Genomic DNA, 18,851 nt, shown 5'->3' with positions numbered 1-18,851 from the left:
GAAGATAAAAATTATATAAAGCCTAAAATCACAAACCAATTAGTGATTCCCGAGTCAAATATAATTGAAAAATTAGACTGTTTTGGCAACAAAAAATATGGCATAACCAATTTAGAGTTAAAGATTGGGGATTATACATTTATATCGCAATTCTCAGTTCAAACCCTATGGAACACTCAAGGTGACATTATTTTGGGTTCTCCCTAGATGGAAAGTCTAGGGTCCTTCATCTTAAATACGAAAAAGAAGTTTTTGACATTTTCATACAAAAAGAAAAAAATAACATTACAGGATTTTACTTTGAAACCTGATTCAGTGACGCCAGAAAACATACAAGAAATCTCAAAAGTAATTATTCAAGAAGGTAAAAAAGAAATACAAAATATGCAAAGAGAAGTTGACAAAATCATAGCTGACAAAAACGAAGAAATTACTTGTCTTAAGGACCATAGTGAGAAATTACTCACTCAAATTAAGAAACTTAAAAATGATAAGCAATCATTGAAAAATAAATTAGAAGAACTCATCACGAAAGATGTATCGAAGTCGTCAGATGTAACCGTCCAAATTGAAGATAAGGGAACGAATACTGATCCAGTCAATATCACAACTCAAAAAGAGGACAAACCAGTTGAAGGAAAAACATATTCAGATGTTGCAGTTCAAATGATGAAAAATCCAAATGAAGATTTTGTAACCAACTCAACAACATCAGTATTTGAAGTAAATCAGGAAGTTGTCACACACAAGATAAGGGAAAATCAAACCACAAGAACTCCCTATTGACATCTGAATCACAAGAGCAGACAACTCAATCAATCTGCATATTTGTATCACTCAGATCAGAAACAACAAACTTTTGTTTCGAAGACTACTAATGTCAGTGCAATTCAGTCTTGTGATAAAAGTTCACACGAAGTATCTAGTAACCGCAAGATTCTGCAGAAGATTGATTTAGGATGATCGGATCCTTCCTCCATGCAACAATTTTATATATCACTCCAAGGATCATATCAACTTGTATCAACGAAGATGACAATTCCGAGACGAGAAGACATTCAAAACAGAAAAAGAGATCAAGCCTTTTCATCAATAAGCTTTGAGGACAAAGCTTTTTGAGAAGGAAGGCAATGTTATGAATAAAATATAGATATAAATAATGTAAATATAAATAATAATAACACATGATAAATAATGATTAATTAGTAATTAGTAATTAGTTAATGAAGAGGTATGTCCCCAAGGACATGACCGTTCATAAAGAGACACCTACCTAAAGTATATAAGAAGGCCCTCACTAGCATTTGTATCATCATTCTTATTCATACATTTTAATATATATTCTTGTATCTTCAATGGAGATTTTTATATTCCAAGTCTTCTGAAGTATTTAACTTCTAAGTATACGAACTTTGTTTGTTACATTCATACTAGAGCATTCCTCTGAAGTATACAAACGTGTTAGTTACATTGGTATTAGAGCATGCCGCTTAAGTATAGAAAAAATTTGATACCTAGGCTAAGGTCATGACCAAAAGAATTTGATATATTTTCCTGAGGAGCCATGAAGGATTTTGACCCACCTTCGATATTTATGTTGATCAGAAAGACATGCATCATTATGACAAGCTCATGTAACTCTTCTTAAGGAAGGAGAATTCCCAGCTTAAGGGAAATTTGTTGCAAGAGAATACCTCCCTTGCTAAGAGGGAGTGTTGATTTTTCTAGCTTCGTGAGGCATTCCTGCATGCCAAATTGGCCTCCTAAATTGGCCCAGGAAAATATTAAATATGGAAAATAAAAATTATTATTTCTTGCCTTGATGTAGGCCCCAAAGATCAATTCGGCCCACCTTGTGAATGGGTGTGACCCTTGGTCAAAACCCATCCAGTTTGACCACCATGATCCTAATAGACATATAATTAAATGCAGGGCATCACATGAAATTCTTCATTAATAGAAATCAGAAAATTAATATTTGGGTGCTATGTAATAGAGATTCTAGGCATTTTACCTCATGATCATTTCTGTACAGGAAACATCAAATGTTTCCCATACATTTCCTACCAAGTATGTAGATGCCATTACATTACTATAAAATCTACTCCATTCGTTTTTGAGGGATAGACAGGCACCATGACTTCAAGTGTTTCCCATACATTTCCTACCAAGTATGTAAATGCCATTACATTACTATAAAAACTACTCCATTTGTTTTCAAGGAATAGACAGGCACCATAACTTAGAATTAAGAAAAAAATTGAATAATAAATTAAGGTCACAACAGGTTTTAAGAAATAATTTTTTTTAAATCCTATCCATGCATCTAAATGCACACCATCTATATAAAGAATTTCCTTCCAACATATTCACTTATGTAGATATATTTTCCTGTTTCCTAGAATTTTGTGTATATGGTTGCCAAAAGCCAAAGCATTTCCATGCTCCACATGGCATTGTCTGAGGAAGTGCAACATTTATACCCTACAATATTTGTTCATGGTTCTAACAAATACAAAATTTGTATGCATAGCAATAAGTTAAATCAAATTTTGAGGCACAGTTATGTACACAATTTTCACAACATAACGGAGGACATCACCAGGGAACTACAGTGCATTATAATTGAAATCATGTAATTAACATTTTTGAGCTACGTAATTGAGATTCTTAGCAATGAACTCAGTGCCCATTTCGGTACAGGAAACATTTATGGTACAGAAACAAATTCAAGGAAAACATAAACGATGCTATAGAAAAAATACAAAGCACTCTCAACACAGACCTTGGCAAACCTAAGATATTTCATAAAATTTGAAGAATTTTTGTGGCCCTGATGATTATAATAGACATATAATTAAAAGCAGGGCATCACATGAGAACTACAGTTCTTACTGAATAGAAATCAGAAAATTAATATCTGGGTACTATGTAATAGAGATTCTAAGCATTTTACTTCATGATCATTTCTGTACAGGACACTTCAAATGTTTCACATATATTTCCTACCAGGTATGTAGATGCCATTACATTACCATAATTTTAAAATTGGCAACTACGGCCAAACTCCACATGGGTCATCTTATTTATGACCGTTGATATTTTTCTTGGATTCCTTTCTCTGAGAAGTGCAGGATTGATCTAAAGATCATCCGATTCCGACATGTACAAATGAAATTATGAATTTATTTTGATTATGGACAAATTGTCAAGGTCGACCAGCAAACTTATGTAGGCTCAGAAGCCCAACAGTCACATATATTCATCCTCAATGTTTGCTATAAATACATGATGTCTTAGCCTCATTTGGACACACTCATCTTCACACTTTTCTCTCTCTCCTCATTGACTGGATACAGATTTCTGGGCCTCTCTCTCCACACGTACGAAATTTCAGGCGAGTGAAATTTCAGGAGAGCGAAATTTCAGGAGACTGAATTTCTGGACAGTTTGACCAAGCGTTGACCAACATGCATTGACCTCTTTTGATTGCGTTTTTGTGAGGGCTATCTCTGTTTGGGCAGGCCACATTTCTGGGCACAGAAATCGAGGCTAAACATTGACTGTTGACCAGCATTGACTGCAGCTAGGGCTGACCGCAGGTGGGCTGTTTGACCAAACTTTGACTAGGCTGAATTTGACTATTTTGAGGGTTGTTTTATCTTGCTGTTTGGAGGTCGAAGTTGACTGAAGTTGACCGATTTGCTGAGGGTCAAATCTGCCCTATTGACCAGCGTTGACTTTTCTGGTTAGGGCTCTTTTGCTGCTGTTATAAATTATCAGATTTGTAAATTGTACTATCTCTCTCTGTTGAACTATTGAAGACTAAAAGAAGATTTGATCAAGGGTTTCCCCACATTGGGGTTTGTCCCTGGCTGGTGCCACATCTTGTGTCCTCTTGTCTTGGCTTGTCTTCTACTGTTTATGTTTATGTTCTATCTGCATTTTACTATCATGTTGATATGATTGCTAATCTGAATATTGATACTAGACTAATAAAGAAATTGAAGTAAAATTGCTCTAAAGCATAGAACATACCATTGTTGCCTAAAATTAACATGGTATCAGAGTTGAGGTGAAGACAAAGCCCAAGAAAGAGTGAAAGAGTAATCACCAAAGACAGTTAGACGAGGACAAAAGGTTCAATGGGTTCCTCATCCTACTTCCCGACTGAAGACAAGCTCCATGATAAATCTGACTATCTTGGATGGAAGACGTCTCTTGATTTGACCTTGGAAGAAAAAGAAGTGATAGACTATGTGCAATGTAAAATCCCTGAACCTCCTTCAAATGCACCAGCTGTCGCAAAGACCAAGTACAATAGGGCTAAAGTCAAAGTAAAGAAGATTATCGAGGATTCCATTGACAAGCATCTAGTGGGCTACATCTCCGAATTGAAGACCTCCAAGGAGATCTACGATAGGTTGGTCGGCATGTTCAAGCTTAGTAATGCTAATCAAATTCTATTTCTCAAGAATAAGTTGAAGGATATTAAGAAGGGCAAGGATGAGGATATTCAATCCTATTTCGTGAGGATTACTGAGATAAAGAATGATTGATTGGAGAAGTCGTTCCTGACAGGGAACTTACTCTCACCACCCTTGGAGGACTCCCACCTGAGTGGTATGTATTTAGAACCACCGTCCTCAACAATGATCGAATTCCAGGGTTTCAAGAATTGATGTCGAGATGCATTCAAGAAGAAACAAGAATGGTGGAGCAAGAAATGTCTTCTAATAGAAGCAACCCCACTGCATTCTCTGCTCCAAAAGGAGAAATAATGCAAGGTCTAAAGGTCATTTCCATGAAAAGCCTGGATCTAAGGGAGGAAGGAAGGGCAGGTGCTTTGTTTGCAATAAGTTTGGCCACTATGCAAGGGAGTGTCCAAATAGAAGGGACACATCGCATGATGATGATCACAATCATTCCAGGGGCAACTTAAACAACAATGATCAAAGGAATGGCAGGTCCAATGGCAAAGGAAAAAGGAATGCGGGACATCAAGGAAATGGTCGACCCTCCAAGAAATCAAGGAATTCCAAGTATGAAGAATCAAATGTTGTTAACAATAAGAAAAAGAGTAATATCTTATATCGGCCCTCTCCACTGCCTCTCCTCCGGACACTTTGGGAAATTGGCTGATTGATAGTGGTGCCTCAAGGCACTTCACCGGATACAAGGAATCCCTCTCTAATCTAATAGAAAAGGAGACAAACTTGGAGATCATCCTTTTAGACGATGCCACCTATCCTGTAAAGGGAGTAGGGAATGTTACCCTTCAATTGAATCAAGGTAACACTATTCATTTGCAAGAAGTACTATATGTACCTGATCTCAAGAAGAACCTAGTGTCCATTTCAGCCATAGAGGACAAAGTATTCAAGGTGGAATTCATCGATGGAAAGGTACGTGTTTGGAAAAGAAATTTTAAAGATGCTTTTACTTTTGGGTTCAGGGTTGACACTTTGTATCAAGTTGGAGGAAGTCCATTGGGAGCCATGTCTTGCGACACATCTCTACAATCTGAACTATGGCACCAGAGGTTTTCCCATCTTCATTATAAGGCCCTACCCGATGTGAGACAGATGGTGACAGGTATGCCCAAGTTCAAAGTAGAGCATGAAGGTGTATGTCCGGGATGTGCCGAAGGAAAACTTACAAGGGGACCATTCCCCTCAAGTAATAGCAAGACCACAGATATATTGCAATTGATCCACTCCGACATATCTAATATGATGCCCGTAAACTCTTTGGGAGGATACTTATATTATCTCACCTTTACGGATGATTATTCTTGCAAGACCTGGATCTACTTCTTGAAGAAGAAGGATGAAGTGTTCACCTGGTTCTGACACTTCAAAGCCTTGATCGAAAACCAATCCGAGAAGAAAATCAAGCTATTGAGGACTAATAATGGGACCAAGTTCGAATCCAATGAATTCCAAGATTATTGCAGAGAAGCTGGCATTAAGAGGGAGACGACGATGCCATACACTCCTTAGCAGAATGTGTGGCTGAAAGGAAGAATCGTTCTATTGTAGAAGCAGTTTGTGCCATGCTTCATGATCAAGGCCTTTCGAAGTTCCTATGGGTTGAAGCTGCCAATACCGCCATGTATGATCAAAACCGATGCCCTCATCAAGCAACGGACTCCAAGACTCCTGAAGAAATGTTCACTGGTAAGAAACCAGGTGTCTCTCATTTTAGAATTTTTGGAAGTCCTGTATATTTTCATGTGCCGAAAGAGGAAAGAAGCAAATTGGGTGCATCTGGTAAGAAAGGAATCTTTGTGGGCTATACTGAAAATTCTAAGGGATATAGAATTTGTGGCTGGTCAAAAGGAAGTTGAGATAAGTCATGATGCCACCTTCGACGAAGATATGGCCCTAAGGAAGATCAACAACCTTCCTATCCTAAGGAAGGACAAAGAAGCTGACACCGGAAATCAGGGTGCAAAAGAAGACGAAACGACACCTGATGTTGATGTACCTATGGATCCTATTGATCCTCCTCCTCATGAGCCCAAGAAAAATCAGTTGTCCCCTCTAAGTGGCTCTACAAAATCAAGCATGGAGCTAATGGAAGTGCAGAAAATTTTAAGGCTCGCTTTGTTGCTTGAGGCTTCTCCAAAAGGAAGGTGTAGATTACAATGAGATATTTGCACTCGTTGCCCGACACACCACCATCCGCTCAATCATAGCCCTTGCTGCCTCGCAAGAATGGAACCTACATCAGATGGATGTCAAGACCGCTTTCTTGCATGGTTCAATCAAAGAGGAAGTCTATGTGGAACAACCCGAGGGGTTTGAGGTTCATGATCGGGAATCTCATGTATGCAGGTTGAAGAAAGATCTGTATGGATTGAAGCAAGCACCTCGGGCTTGGTATGAGAGGATCGATAGCTAGCTGATGAAGTTGGGATTCACAAGAAGTGAAGCCGATCCGAACCTTTACTTTAAGGTTGAAAATAATAAACCTCTCATTCTGGTACTTTATGTGGACGACCTCTTTCTGACAAGTGCAGACCCTCTCATTCACAAATAGAAGAGGGAGTTGGATTCTGAATTTGAGATGAAGGACCTAAGACCGATGCACTTTTTCCTAGGTTGGAGGTCTGGCAAAAGCCAGGTGAAATTTTCCTCTCTCAAGGAAAATATGTTGTGAAGATATTGGAAAGATTTGGGATGGTGGACTGCAAGCCTGTGACTACTCCAATGGAACTTTACTTTAAGAAGTTATGTGGTAGTGCTATTGGACCTGAATTGGGAAATGCTTCTGAGTATCGTCAACTCATAGGAGCACTAATGTTCTTGGTAAACTCCCGTTCGGACATATGTTTTGCAGTTAGCACATTGAGCCAATATATGGTTGAGCCTATCATATACATTATATTGGTGCCAAGAATCTTTTGAGATATCTTCGACGCACAATCACTCATGGACTAAGATACACTGCCGGAGATGTGAGGCTGCATTGTTATTCTGATGCTGATTGGGCTGGCAGTGTGGTGGATCGCAGGAGCACTTCTAGATGTTGTTTTTATTTGGGTTCTGCTTCGACATCCTAGATGAACAAGAACAGAAATTAGTTGCCTTGAGCACCATCGAGGTCGAATACATAACTGTTAGTATGGCCTCATGTGAAGCTATCTGGTTGAGGAATCTCTTCAGTGAGCTATTTGGACATGTGTTGGATACCACCATGATCCTTTGCAACAACCAGAGTGGGATCCGATTATCTAGGAATCTTGTGTTTCATGATCACTCCAAGCATATAGATATCAAGTACCACTTTATCCGGGATATGGTACAACGAGGAGCAATAAGGCTCCATCACATTAGGACTGATCAGCAAGTCGCCGATATTCTGACAAAGCCCCTAGGGAAGGTCAAGTTCTTGGCCTTCCTAGAACGACTTGGAGTCATGGAGAGACCCTCTTATGAGGGTCCTGTATGAGATGGACATTGAGCTCTACGAACTCCGGGGGGCTTGGGGTACTTCTTGGAGCGATGAGCAACCATAGGGTGAGTGGTTCAACCTTCCCTTAGTGGTTTGCAGTGTAGAGGGTGAGTGGTTCATCCTTTCCCTAGTGGTTTGTAGTGTACAGGGTGAGTGGTTCAGCCTTCCCCTGCGATACCCCTTGGCGACATGTAGGCAAGATGAGTGGTTCATCCTTCTCCTGCTGAGACATCCTACCCATGTAGTCTAGGACTCATGGGAAGTACCTCTCATCTGGTCGATGAGTAGGGAAATGAGGATAGGGACCATAGTACTACCGATGGACCTAAGTTGTAGGAAACATGGGCAGAGGGTCTGTTTCCATACGGAAACGAAACGGAAATGGGGAAACCCATACGGTACGGCCCAAAAACTCGTTTCCGACAATATTGTCCCATTTCTCGAGGAGGACACATGGCAAGTATGGCCGGAAATGAGTTTTCGGGCCGTACGGTGGAGTTTCCCCACGCAGATTGACTTTTTCTTAGATTTTTTTAATTTTGTTTTCTATTTTTTAATTGGGTGACTAAAGTGGCTTCTAGTTGCTTCTAGATGCCTCTCTCAAGTTATAAAAGTGACCTTCGCCTCATTCTCTCATCACACAATTGAGCAAGTCGTTTCTCTTGGAGATTGACGATTTTAGCAAAGGAGAAGAGAGGAAGAGAGCAGTGGTTTCAGCTAGGGTGTTTTCAATAGTGAGCAAAGGATATTTCAGGAGCAAGAGCAAGAGAAAGAGATTTCAGCAGCAGATTTGGGGTGCAGAGTTTCCGGCTATGGCATTCTTGGTTTTTTGGCTCAGCTACAGCCATATTTCTCGTTTTTTCTGGCATTTTGGGGTAGCTTCAGCTACCGAAAATTAATTTGGGTAAGCAACATTCATTTTCTTAGTTTTTTCCTACTATTTCTTCAATTTTTCGAGGGTTTATGCTGCCAAAAATTTAAAAAACGTTTTTATTTACAGATTTTTTTTATTTTTATTTTTTGCAGCAATGGCTTCCAACCAAAGTGCAGCTACAATTTCAAGCCCTAGGGCCAACCCAAGGGCTGAATATTATCCTCTTTGGAGGCATGTTAAGAATCTTCAAAAATGTGGAGGTGGTGGCTCATGGGATGTAATATTTGCAATAATTCGTACAAGGGCTCCTACCCAAGAGTGAAGGCACATCTTTTGCATGGAGGAGGATAGGGGGTTGTGGGTTGCACAAAACAGCAGAGGAGGGCATGTCAAAGAGAGCAAGATGAGGCGGATGTTATTAAGAGAAGGCATGATAAGCTTACTAAAGCTACTCTTCAAGCTCCATCTAACATTGAGCCAAGGATTGTAGTTGAAGCAAGAAAGAGGAGAGTCAGTGCCACTCAACAACATGAACAACCAGCACCCAAAAATACCAGAGGGGCATCCCCTTAGCTCAGGATAGTAGAATTGCTAAATTGGTGAATGTGCAAGCGAGAGAAGAAACTGATTCCAGAGTGGCTAGGTGCATTTACGCATGTGGTATCCCATTCAATGTTGTTCTCTCTCCTTACTAGCAAGATATGATAAGGGCAATTAACAAAGCTCCTCAAGGGTACAAGGGGCCCAACTATGAGAAAGTCAGAACTTAGCTTCTCAAAAATGAGAAGGAGCTTGTGGAGGATATTTTATCACCAATTCGTTCTTCCTGGAGTAGCTCTAGGGTTACCATAGTCTCAGATGGATGGACAGATACAAGGCGCAGACCATTGATAAATATCATTGCCACTTCCCCCAAAGGAGCAATGTTTATCAAGGCGGAAGCCTGCTCAGGAGAGGTAAAAGATGCACAGTTCATTCCTGATGTTATTATAAAATCTATTGAACAAATAGGGCCTAACAAGGTGGTGCAAGTTATCACGGATAATGCACCAGTTTGCAAAGCTGCAGGTTTAATTATTGAGGGGAGGTATGACCACATCTTTTGGACACCATGCATCGTCCATAATGTGAATCTGATCTTAGAGGAGATCGACAACAAAGTTTCCTGGATAAAGGAAATCAGAGGGGAAGCAAGGGAGATTGTCAAATTCATCACCAACCACCACCAATCTCAAGCCATATTTCGAGAGTACTCCAAATTGGAGTTGTTAAAAGTTGTTAAGACAAGATATGCCTCAAACTTCCTAATGTTGCGCCGCCTTGTTGAGGTTAAGCATGCATTAGTTTCTATGGTGGTGAGTCAACTTTGGATTGAGTGGAGACAAGCAGATTCAGAGCAGAGATATATGGTGCGTAGATTGTGCCTTGATGAGGATTGGTGGAGCAAGGTAGATTTCTTGCTAAAGTTCACAACCCCTGCATTTGAGCTTCTTCAAAGTGCTGACACTGACCAACCTTTCTTAGGAGAGGTATATGATGGCATGGATTCCATGGTTGAGAAAACTATGGAAATCATTTCGCAAGAGTCTCCACAACTTTTGTTTGTTGATGATCATTTTGCTGGTTTAGTCAAGAAAATCATTGTTGATAGGTGGAACAATTTCAACACTCCATTGCACACTTTAGCACATGCCTTGAACCCCAAATTTTATGATGAGGAGCTTATTGCTCAAAGCAATGGGAAGAGGAAGGCACCCCATAAGGATAAAGAGGTGGCTAATGGGGTGAAAAAAGCCCTTATGAGAATGTTTCCTTCTCATCTACACAGGGAGGTAAAGGAAGAATTTGTCAGTTTTGCTGCAGGAATAGATGAGTATGCAGATATATCAGCTTTGGAGGAGAGAAGCACCATGAATACAGTTAGGTGGTGGATTTTTCATGGAGAAAATGGTGTACATTTGCAAAACTTTGCCATTCATATTCTTCACAAGTGGCAACCTCTTCATCAGCAGAAAGGAATTGGAGCACTTATGGTTTTATTCATTCTGTGAAGCGCAATAGGTTGGGCTCACATAAGGCAGAGGATCTTGTTTATGTGCACTCCAACCTTCACCTTGCATCTCGTAGGGGTCCAGAATACAACAATGGTCCTTCTAAAGAATGGGATGTGGATGCAAAAAGTCTTGATTTGGATCTCTCTCTTGCTGCCCTGAATATTGATGTCCAGACTGGAAGTGGAATTGGCCCATCATCTTCTTCAACACCACCATCCACTGTTGAGCATTGTTCTGCTTCTATTTTTAATGAGGATTAGTCTTTTGTCTCTATAGTTCTTGCAGCCTTATAGTCTTTATTGTACTTGAAACCTCATATATTAATATATAATAAAGGCTGATTTTGAGATTTGGATATATAATAAAGGTTGCTTTTGGATATTCCGATATTTTTATTTTCATTATGTGATCATTCATGAGTAAATGTGATGTAAATTTAATCATAATGTTTAAATGTAATAAATTATAATGTATCATGTATGCTTTATGATTGCACATCTATATATATATATATATATATATATATTCGCGTTTCCCCATTTCCAAAATTTGGGGAGGTCGTGTTTCGTACTCGTGCCCGTTTCGGAAACTCATACCCATTTCCACGTTTCGTGCAACTTAGCAATGGATTCATCGTGTACTACCGTACTCCCTATGCTACGATGGCCGATATTGATCTGGGATCAATTGGAACTGACTTCGGGTTAGTAAGAGTTGTATGAGACACTCTCTTTTGATTGGAATTGACTTCGGGTCAATAAGAGTGGTATCACACACTCTCCTTTGATTGGGACTGACTTCAGGTCAGTAGAGAATGGTCTGATACATTCTTGATCACTTCTTCTTCTTCATAGTTCAGCGGAGCAGAGCAATGCATTGATGGAAGAGATAGTATAGATTGGCAGATGGATTAGCAGATGGAGTTCTCCATAGTTGAGAGGGAGTGTTAAAATTGGCAACTAGGGCCAAACTCCACATGGGTCATCTTATTTATGACAGCTGATATTTTTCTTGGATTCCTCTCTCCGAGAGGTGTAGGATTGATCTAAATATCATCCGATTCCGACATGTACAAATGAAGTTATGAATTTATTTTGATTATAGACAAACTGTCAAGGTCAACCAGCAAACTTATGTAGGCTCAGATGCCCAACAGTTATGTCTATTCATCCTCAATGTTTTCTATAAATACATGAAAACTTGTGTAGGCTCAAAAGCCCAACAGTTATGTCTATTCATCCTCAATGTTTTCTATAAATACATGATGCCTTAGCATCATTTAGACACACTCATCTTCACACTTCTCTCTCTCTCTCCTCATTGATTGGATACAAATTTATGGGCCTCTCTCCACACAGCCGAAATTTCAAGAGAGTGAAATTTCAGGAGGCCGAAATTTCAAGAGAGCGAAATTTCAGGAGACCGAATTTCTGGATAGTTTGACCCAGTGTGGAAAAAGTCTGGAAAAAATCCTGATTTAATCCTAAAAACGCGATTTTTTGAACTAAACGATTTAATCCCCCGACTTTTTGGCGACTTTTTCACAAAGGAAAAAATCCCGATTTTTTCCTTATACTCCCGATTTAATCGGGAGTTGACCCAAAAAGTCTGCCTCCCTTCCCAGGCCGTGGATAAAGAGGCCACAAAGGTGAAAAAACTGTAAATTGAAGCTTCCATCCATGCATTTTCAAGTTATTGCATTGTATTGTTTGTCATACTTCTTGCGAGCATAGCAGTCTCATTTGTAATCTGTTAGTTTTGAGGTTAAGATATTTTTTTGTTTTCCAAGGAAAAACAAATCTTTATACTTCATATTTCTAGTTAGAAAGCAAAGTATACATTGGCTAAGCCTCCAGGCTTTTAGTGATCCAGACTCTAACAGCCATTGCCCCTTCAAAATATTACAAAAGTACCAAAAGGACAGGCATACAACAGTCTTCCGTAGAAAGAACCCCACACCATCAAAAACATTGTTACAATTGTTGAATGCTTCTAGAAGAAACAACAAAGAGGAGGTCATGAAGATCAAATAGCAACAACCTGTCCAAAAAAAACAAAACTAGTGCCTCAAAAAAGAACCCATTTTTCAGACAGGAACAAAGTACCTGTGAAATCTTGTGCCAACAAAGATCCTTCCTGCAATGAGAGCACGTTTTGAAAGGGAATCTTCTTTAGTGGTGAACTCCCTATAAATGTGGGCAAAGGTTATGTATCAGAAGTGGATTTTACCTCCAAGAGTTTTTGAATAATAGATGCCAAGGCTAGGTTAGTAATCTGACATCTACTGTTTTCTCAGAAAATAAGCAGCTTGGAGTCACCAAGCGTTAATTTTCACATCTACTGTGATACTCACTGTTAATTTTCATTGGACCTACCACCTGACACCTTATTACCCAAGCAGATTACAATCTACTGAATAAATGCATGACTTATTTCTTAATACAATTAGCGGAAACAAAAATTAAAAGGGGAATAGGATCTCAGTGACTGATTACTTGATGACTTTTAGATGACTCATGATATACATTTATTATATTTTTTGTTGATATTTTGACTCTTGAGAGTTGAGACTCAGACGGGACCCAAAATTCAGGGGTTGATTCACTATTTTGATATGTGATGTAGCATTAGACTTCATATACATATTATATATTAGCTTTCTTTACATGTTTATGTGGAAATGCATTTATTTGATGTTGTGGATACTCTAGATGTTAAAAAAAATAAAATAAAAATGAATAATTTTGTGTTTTTTTAATTTTGCCGACTTTTTCAAAAAACTCCCGACTTTGACGAGTTTTTCAACTTTTGGACCCTTGCCGAATTAATTCCGACTTCGACTTTTTCCACATTGGTTTGACCAAGTGTTGACCAGCATGTGTTGACCTCCTTTGATTGCATTTTTGAGAGGGCTATCTCTGTTTGGGCAGGCCACATTTCTGGGCACAGAAATCGAGGCTAAATGTTCACTGTTGACCAGCGTTGACTACAGCTAGGGCTGACCGCAGGTGGGCTGTTTGACCAGACTTTGACTGGGCTGAATTTGACTGTTTTGAGGGCTGTTTTATCTTACTGTTTGGAGGCCGAAGTTGACTGAAGTCGACCGATTAGCTGAGGGTTAAATCTGCCTTGTTGACCAGCATTGACTTTTCTGGTTAGGGCTCTTTTGCTACTGTTATAGATTATCAGATTTGTAGATTGTACTCTCTCTCTACTGAACTGTTGAAGACTAAAAGAAGATTTGATCAAGGGTTTCCCCACATTGGAGTTTGTCCCTGGGTGGTGCCACATCTTGTGTCCTCTTGTCTTGGTTTGTCTTCTACTGTTTATGTTTATGTTCTATCTGCATTTTTCTATCATGTTGATGTGATTGCTAATCTGAATATTGATATTGGGCTAATAAAGAAATTGAAGTAAAATTGCTCTAAAGCATAGAACATACCATTGTTGCCTAAAATTAACACATAAAAACTACTCTGCTTGTTTTCAAGGAATAGACAGGCACCATGACTTAGAATTAAGGAAAAAAAAATTGAATAAAAATAAGAACAAAGACACAACAGGTTTTAAAGGATGAAATTCCAAAGCTTATTATCCATGCATCGAAATGCACACCATCTATATAAAGAATTTCCTTCCAACATGGTCACCTATTTATAGATATATTATTTCCTGTTCCCTAGATTTTTGAGTATATGGTTGCCAAAAACCAGAGCATTTCCATGCTCCACATGGTGTTATCTGAGGAAGTGCAACATTTATCCCCTAGAATATTTGTTCATGGTTCTAACAAATGCAAAATTTGTATGAATATCGATGAGTTGAATCAAATTTCGAGGCACAGTTATTTACAGAATTTTCACTACATATTTGAGAATTTAGCACAGCTATCAACTTATGCCCTGTATAATTAGACAGGTATAAATCTATGCCAAATATAATGAACCAAATATGGCATGAACACTCTTAAAATCCACAGAAAGTCATCAAAAAGACCACAAATGCCCTAAGAATTAATAACTCAATTGAAAGAACTTGGCAGGCTAAATATATTTCAAACCATACAGCAAGTACAAAATCTTGACATTCAAAGGGAAATAATTATGCACAATTACATATTTGCCCACATCCAAAAGAAGCTTTAAAACCAGCATAAATAAGAGAAAGCCTTGTTTGACAACTTATAATTCATACAAGTGCTTGTGCCATATAATCTACAGTACTAATTGAAACCTTCATTTTCTTTAATAATAATTTTACATCAGTTAGAAGAGGCACTGCAAACAAATTAAATGATAGAAGACTTGTCCAAGAAATTGTAAGTGTGAAAAAATACAGTGCTCTCAGTAGATTATGTACCTGCCGAGTACGAACATAATCCAGGAATGAAGGAACATCTGGAAATTGGTGTATATCCTCTTCAGATGTAGCAAGAGATCTCTGAAAACAAATGATGTCCCCATCTTCAAGCTGCATGATTGACATCACCACAAATATAGAAATAATATAGTGAGGGACCCATGCTTAGTAACAAACTGCATTGCATGAATTTCATATAATAAATCCCCTCACTGACCCTTTCTAAAATGAATAAAGATACAATAAAGATAAAACAAGTATTGACAACAATGGTATAAAACTGAACTAACCTGGCTAGATCGAAAAGTACTTCTCTTTTCAATGGGTTCACACATGACATTTGGTTCAAATTTGATTTCCTACATATTACAACACCCAATGCATAAAACATTAACCACTGGATCATGGAAAACCAACAAAATAGGTGCAACTAGGATCCATATATACCTTGGAATAAGAATACTTATAATAAATATGACAAGCACCACGTGACATTGTCACTAATTAGTGTCACAGTATCCAAAAGCTTTTATTCAACTAACCTCGTAAAGATCAATTTCCTCATCTGGTGGAAAACCAACCATGGCATTCAGCTTTGTAATAATTTCTATTGGCTTTCCCAGAGCCTTGACAAAAAGCCTCCCAACATACCTGAAAGACAACAACACTTAATTATATAGACCCAATAAAACATCCTACAAGGTATTGTATTGAAGGGGGGAGTGATTTAGAACATTTATGATACACAAGCTATTACCTGAGCTCTTCTCTCACTGGATCATAGAGTTTGAAAAACAAAAGTATATCATCTTTTGTTTTATCAGGTGGGAGCAATCGAAGATCCTACAGATTTTAAACTATAAATCATTATCAGCTAACATGTCATAATGTTTATCACAACTGAAAAGCTAGCACCATTCAAATATCGGACATCGTTTTAGCAACTCAAAATATACAATGATATGCAACAAAGGTAAGATATCTCTATGGACAAGAAAGATGAGAAACAACTCCAGATAATATATCAAAGGGAGCCTACATCTTCTACCACTACTGCAAAATGATAACATTTGAGTAGTCACATTAGTAATAAACAGATTAATAGTTCTAAGCAAGTTTCTATGGGCTCTTTTAATTAAACAATTGGCACTAATAAGCTACTAAACATAGCACTTCTTTAACCTGGGAACACTCTTCAGCAAATTAAGCTTCCACAAGTAACACATCATATGAATGTTTGGACCAAGATTTATTTCACTATTTACATGTACAAAGCTTATAAAAAGGTTCTGAAGTTACCATGCCATTCCTTTATTAAAAATGACACAACTTTAATTTGAAAATAACAAGCCAATATTCGATGGCTAACAGATAGACAAAAATTGTGCTGTAATATTTCATTGCACAAGCTTCCTATATATACCATGTTGAAAACAACAGTCCACATGTCAGATTCAGAAATTTACCGGACCATATACGGCTTCCAAAAACAATCTCAATTCTGCAGTGTGTGCCTTGTTTGAAGTCTCTTTCAAGATACCAACCTGTAAAGTTTAAACAATAAGGACTGCAATAAGTGCTAAAACTCAAGAAAATTGCAGGAAAACCAATTTTCAAAAGTTGCTTACAGATTGGGACTCCTCCAGTTGTGTTAAGGGCCTGTTAGGACGGTATGTGTGGTTTTGTCGCTTAGCCCACAGCCAAAACCGCTGAAATTGCACTGGAATACCAAATTCTTTTGCAACTTTTTCCTGCAAAATTAAATATCTTCCATTAAAATAGATCTACAAAGAAGACTGATGGTTGAAATGAGAAATGGTATTATTCAGTCCCAAAAATGTCATCAGAAACTACATTTACAGGTCCCTTGAACACTGATAAGATGCATATCAAATCTTTAAATGAATAAGGATAAACTATAATTAACAATTGGAACAAAGAAAATACATCGTTATTTCCTGTGAAGGCCACAGTAAATCCCATACAAGAAACTCAAAGAAACTGAAACTTTTAAACATTAATCTTACACTCTGTTATCCTGGGGCTACAGAACAATGGTCATTCCTTGATGCAGAACATTATATCCACTAAAATATCCAGAATACCCACTATATTATTTTCCACTATAGTTTCTAGCCTTTCAATTAGTTGCAATATGTTCAAAATGATAGAAAATTATATCCATAACCTTCCATCCCTCGCAATTGTTAAATTGAATATGGCCAATACTGCACGTGGAGATGCTCATTACGCTTTCATTACTAACATAGAGATCTTCTACAACATTAAATAAGAGGGTATATGTATGAATAATTCCCCTGGTATATTAAGAGATATGTCAAAAGCATTCGGCTCCGATCCTGCCAACCCCTGAAGCCTCTGCTTTCGACCTGCTTTTTCACATCCCATCTGTAGTCCTCTCCGTGGGAGGCCATTCCCCACACACAGCCCCCCTCTCCTGACCTTGCAGCAGTGGCATTCCTCTCCTTGATTGCTTCCCTCGGCCCTCTGCAAGATCGACCTGCAATCTCAAAGTTTGTAAAACACTTGGAATCCATCCCTGAAATAGATTTACCCCCGACAGTTCCTCGCAAGGCAGCTCTCTCCCTTGTCGAGCAAGCCTTGGTAGAATAGTTTACCGACCTGTGGCCTTCACTAAAATTGGTTCAAAAGTGGATTGAGCGTAACTGGTCCACCAAAATCAAGTGACAAATTTCAGCTTGTTTTTGCGGCAGAGGGTTTTACACCTTCGAAACAAAGGAAGACAGAGATTTAATCTTCAAAAATGGGCCATATTTCATGGATTCAAGAGCCCTTTACTTAATCAGATGGACCCCAGACTTTGATCCGAAGCTCGATATTCCCAGTGCTGTCCTAGTATGGGTTTTCCCTCCTCATCTACCACTCCATTGCTAGGGAGATGATTCAGTAAGAGCAATAGGAAACACAATCAGAAAATACATAGATCGGAACGAGCCAAAGGATAACATGCATGTATGCACTACAATCTGCCTAGAGGTTGACTTAGACAAAGGCCCCCCTGAAGCAGTTAAGCGTAAGTTTCACAATTGGTCACATATAAAGCAACTTGACTATGAGCAGCTCCCCTCCAAATGCAAGGTATGTCACGAATATGGTCATTTTGCAAATAGATGCCCAAAACAATCAACAACTGAATCTCTAGAAAACAACGAAAAGCAAACGGAAACAGCTAGGCGTAAATCCAACAATACCAGAAAAAACCCATCCTCAAATGGGCAATCCCAATCTCGTGTCCCTCCTTTGGCTCGTCAACCTTCACCATCTATCCCAAATCCAATCAATGTCGACCTTTCACGCTCCTTAGGAACTTTTATTCCCTGCACCTCAAACATTTTCAAAATCCTAGCCAATACCCTCTTGTTGATCCCGATGACCAACAAAACACATCCACTGAGCAGGAGGATGGGGAAGCTTTAGAGGAAAATCCCCCCCATACCCCCCAAGCCCAATTCGCTAATCTACAATTCTTGATCAAATCAGGGACAATCTCCAACCTCTTCAAAACCATGAAGAATCCACAAGGCCTCACGAATCAATGCATGAAGATTGAACCTTTCCACCCT

General features: G+C 38.7%; 1 pseudogene across 1 annotated transcript in view; it reads right to left on the bottom strand.

Annotated features, from left to right (window-relative positions):
* The window catches only part of LOC149141502 (ubiquitin C-terminal hydrolase 13-like), a 239,702-nt pseudogene that overhangs the window by 103,195 nt on the left and 117,656 nt on the right, over positions 1-18,851 (bottom strand). The window contains exons 15-20 of the transcript XR_016264985.1: positions 16,875-16,997; positions 16,713-16,790; positions 16,004-16,089; positions 15,789-15,897; positions 15,537-15,605; positions 15,247-15,357 (exon numbers count right to left, since the gene is read on the bottom strand). The product of XR_016264985.1 is annotated as a ubiquitin C-terminal hydrolase 13-like (transcript). The remainder of the gene's footprint in view (positions 1-15,246; positions 15,358-15,536; positions 15,606-15,788; positions 15,898-16,003; positions 16,090-16,712; positions 16,791-16,874; positions 16,998-18,851) is intronic.

This window comes from Pinus tabuliformis, chromosome X (genome assembly GCF_031772625.1).
Source record: "Pinus tabuliformis cultivar Carrire ecotype Pingquan chromosome X, CPIR1, whole genome shotgun sequence".
In the NCBI taxonomy this organism is placed as follows: Eukaryota; Viridiplantae; Streptophyta; class Pinopsida; order Pinales; family Pinaceae; genus Pinus; species Pinus tabuliformis.
This window is presented reverse-complemented; position numbering and strand designations above follow the sequence as displayed.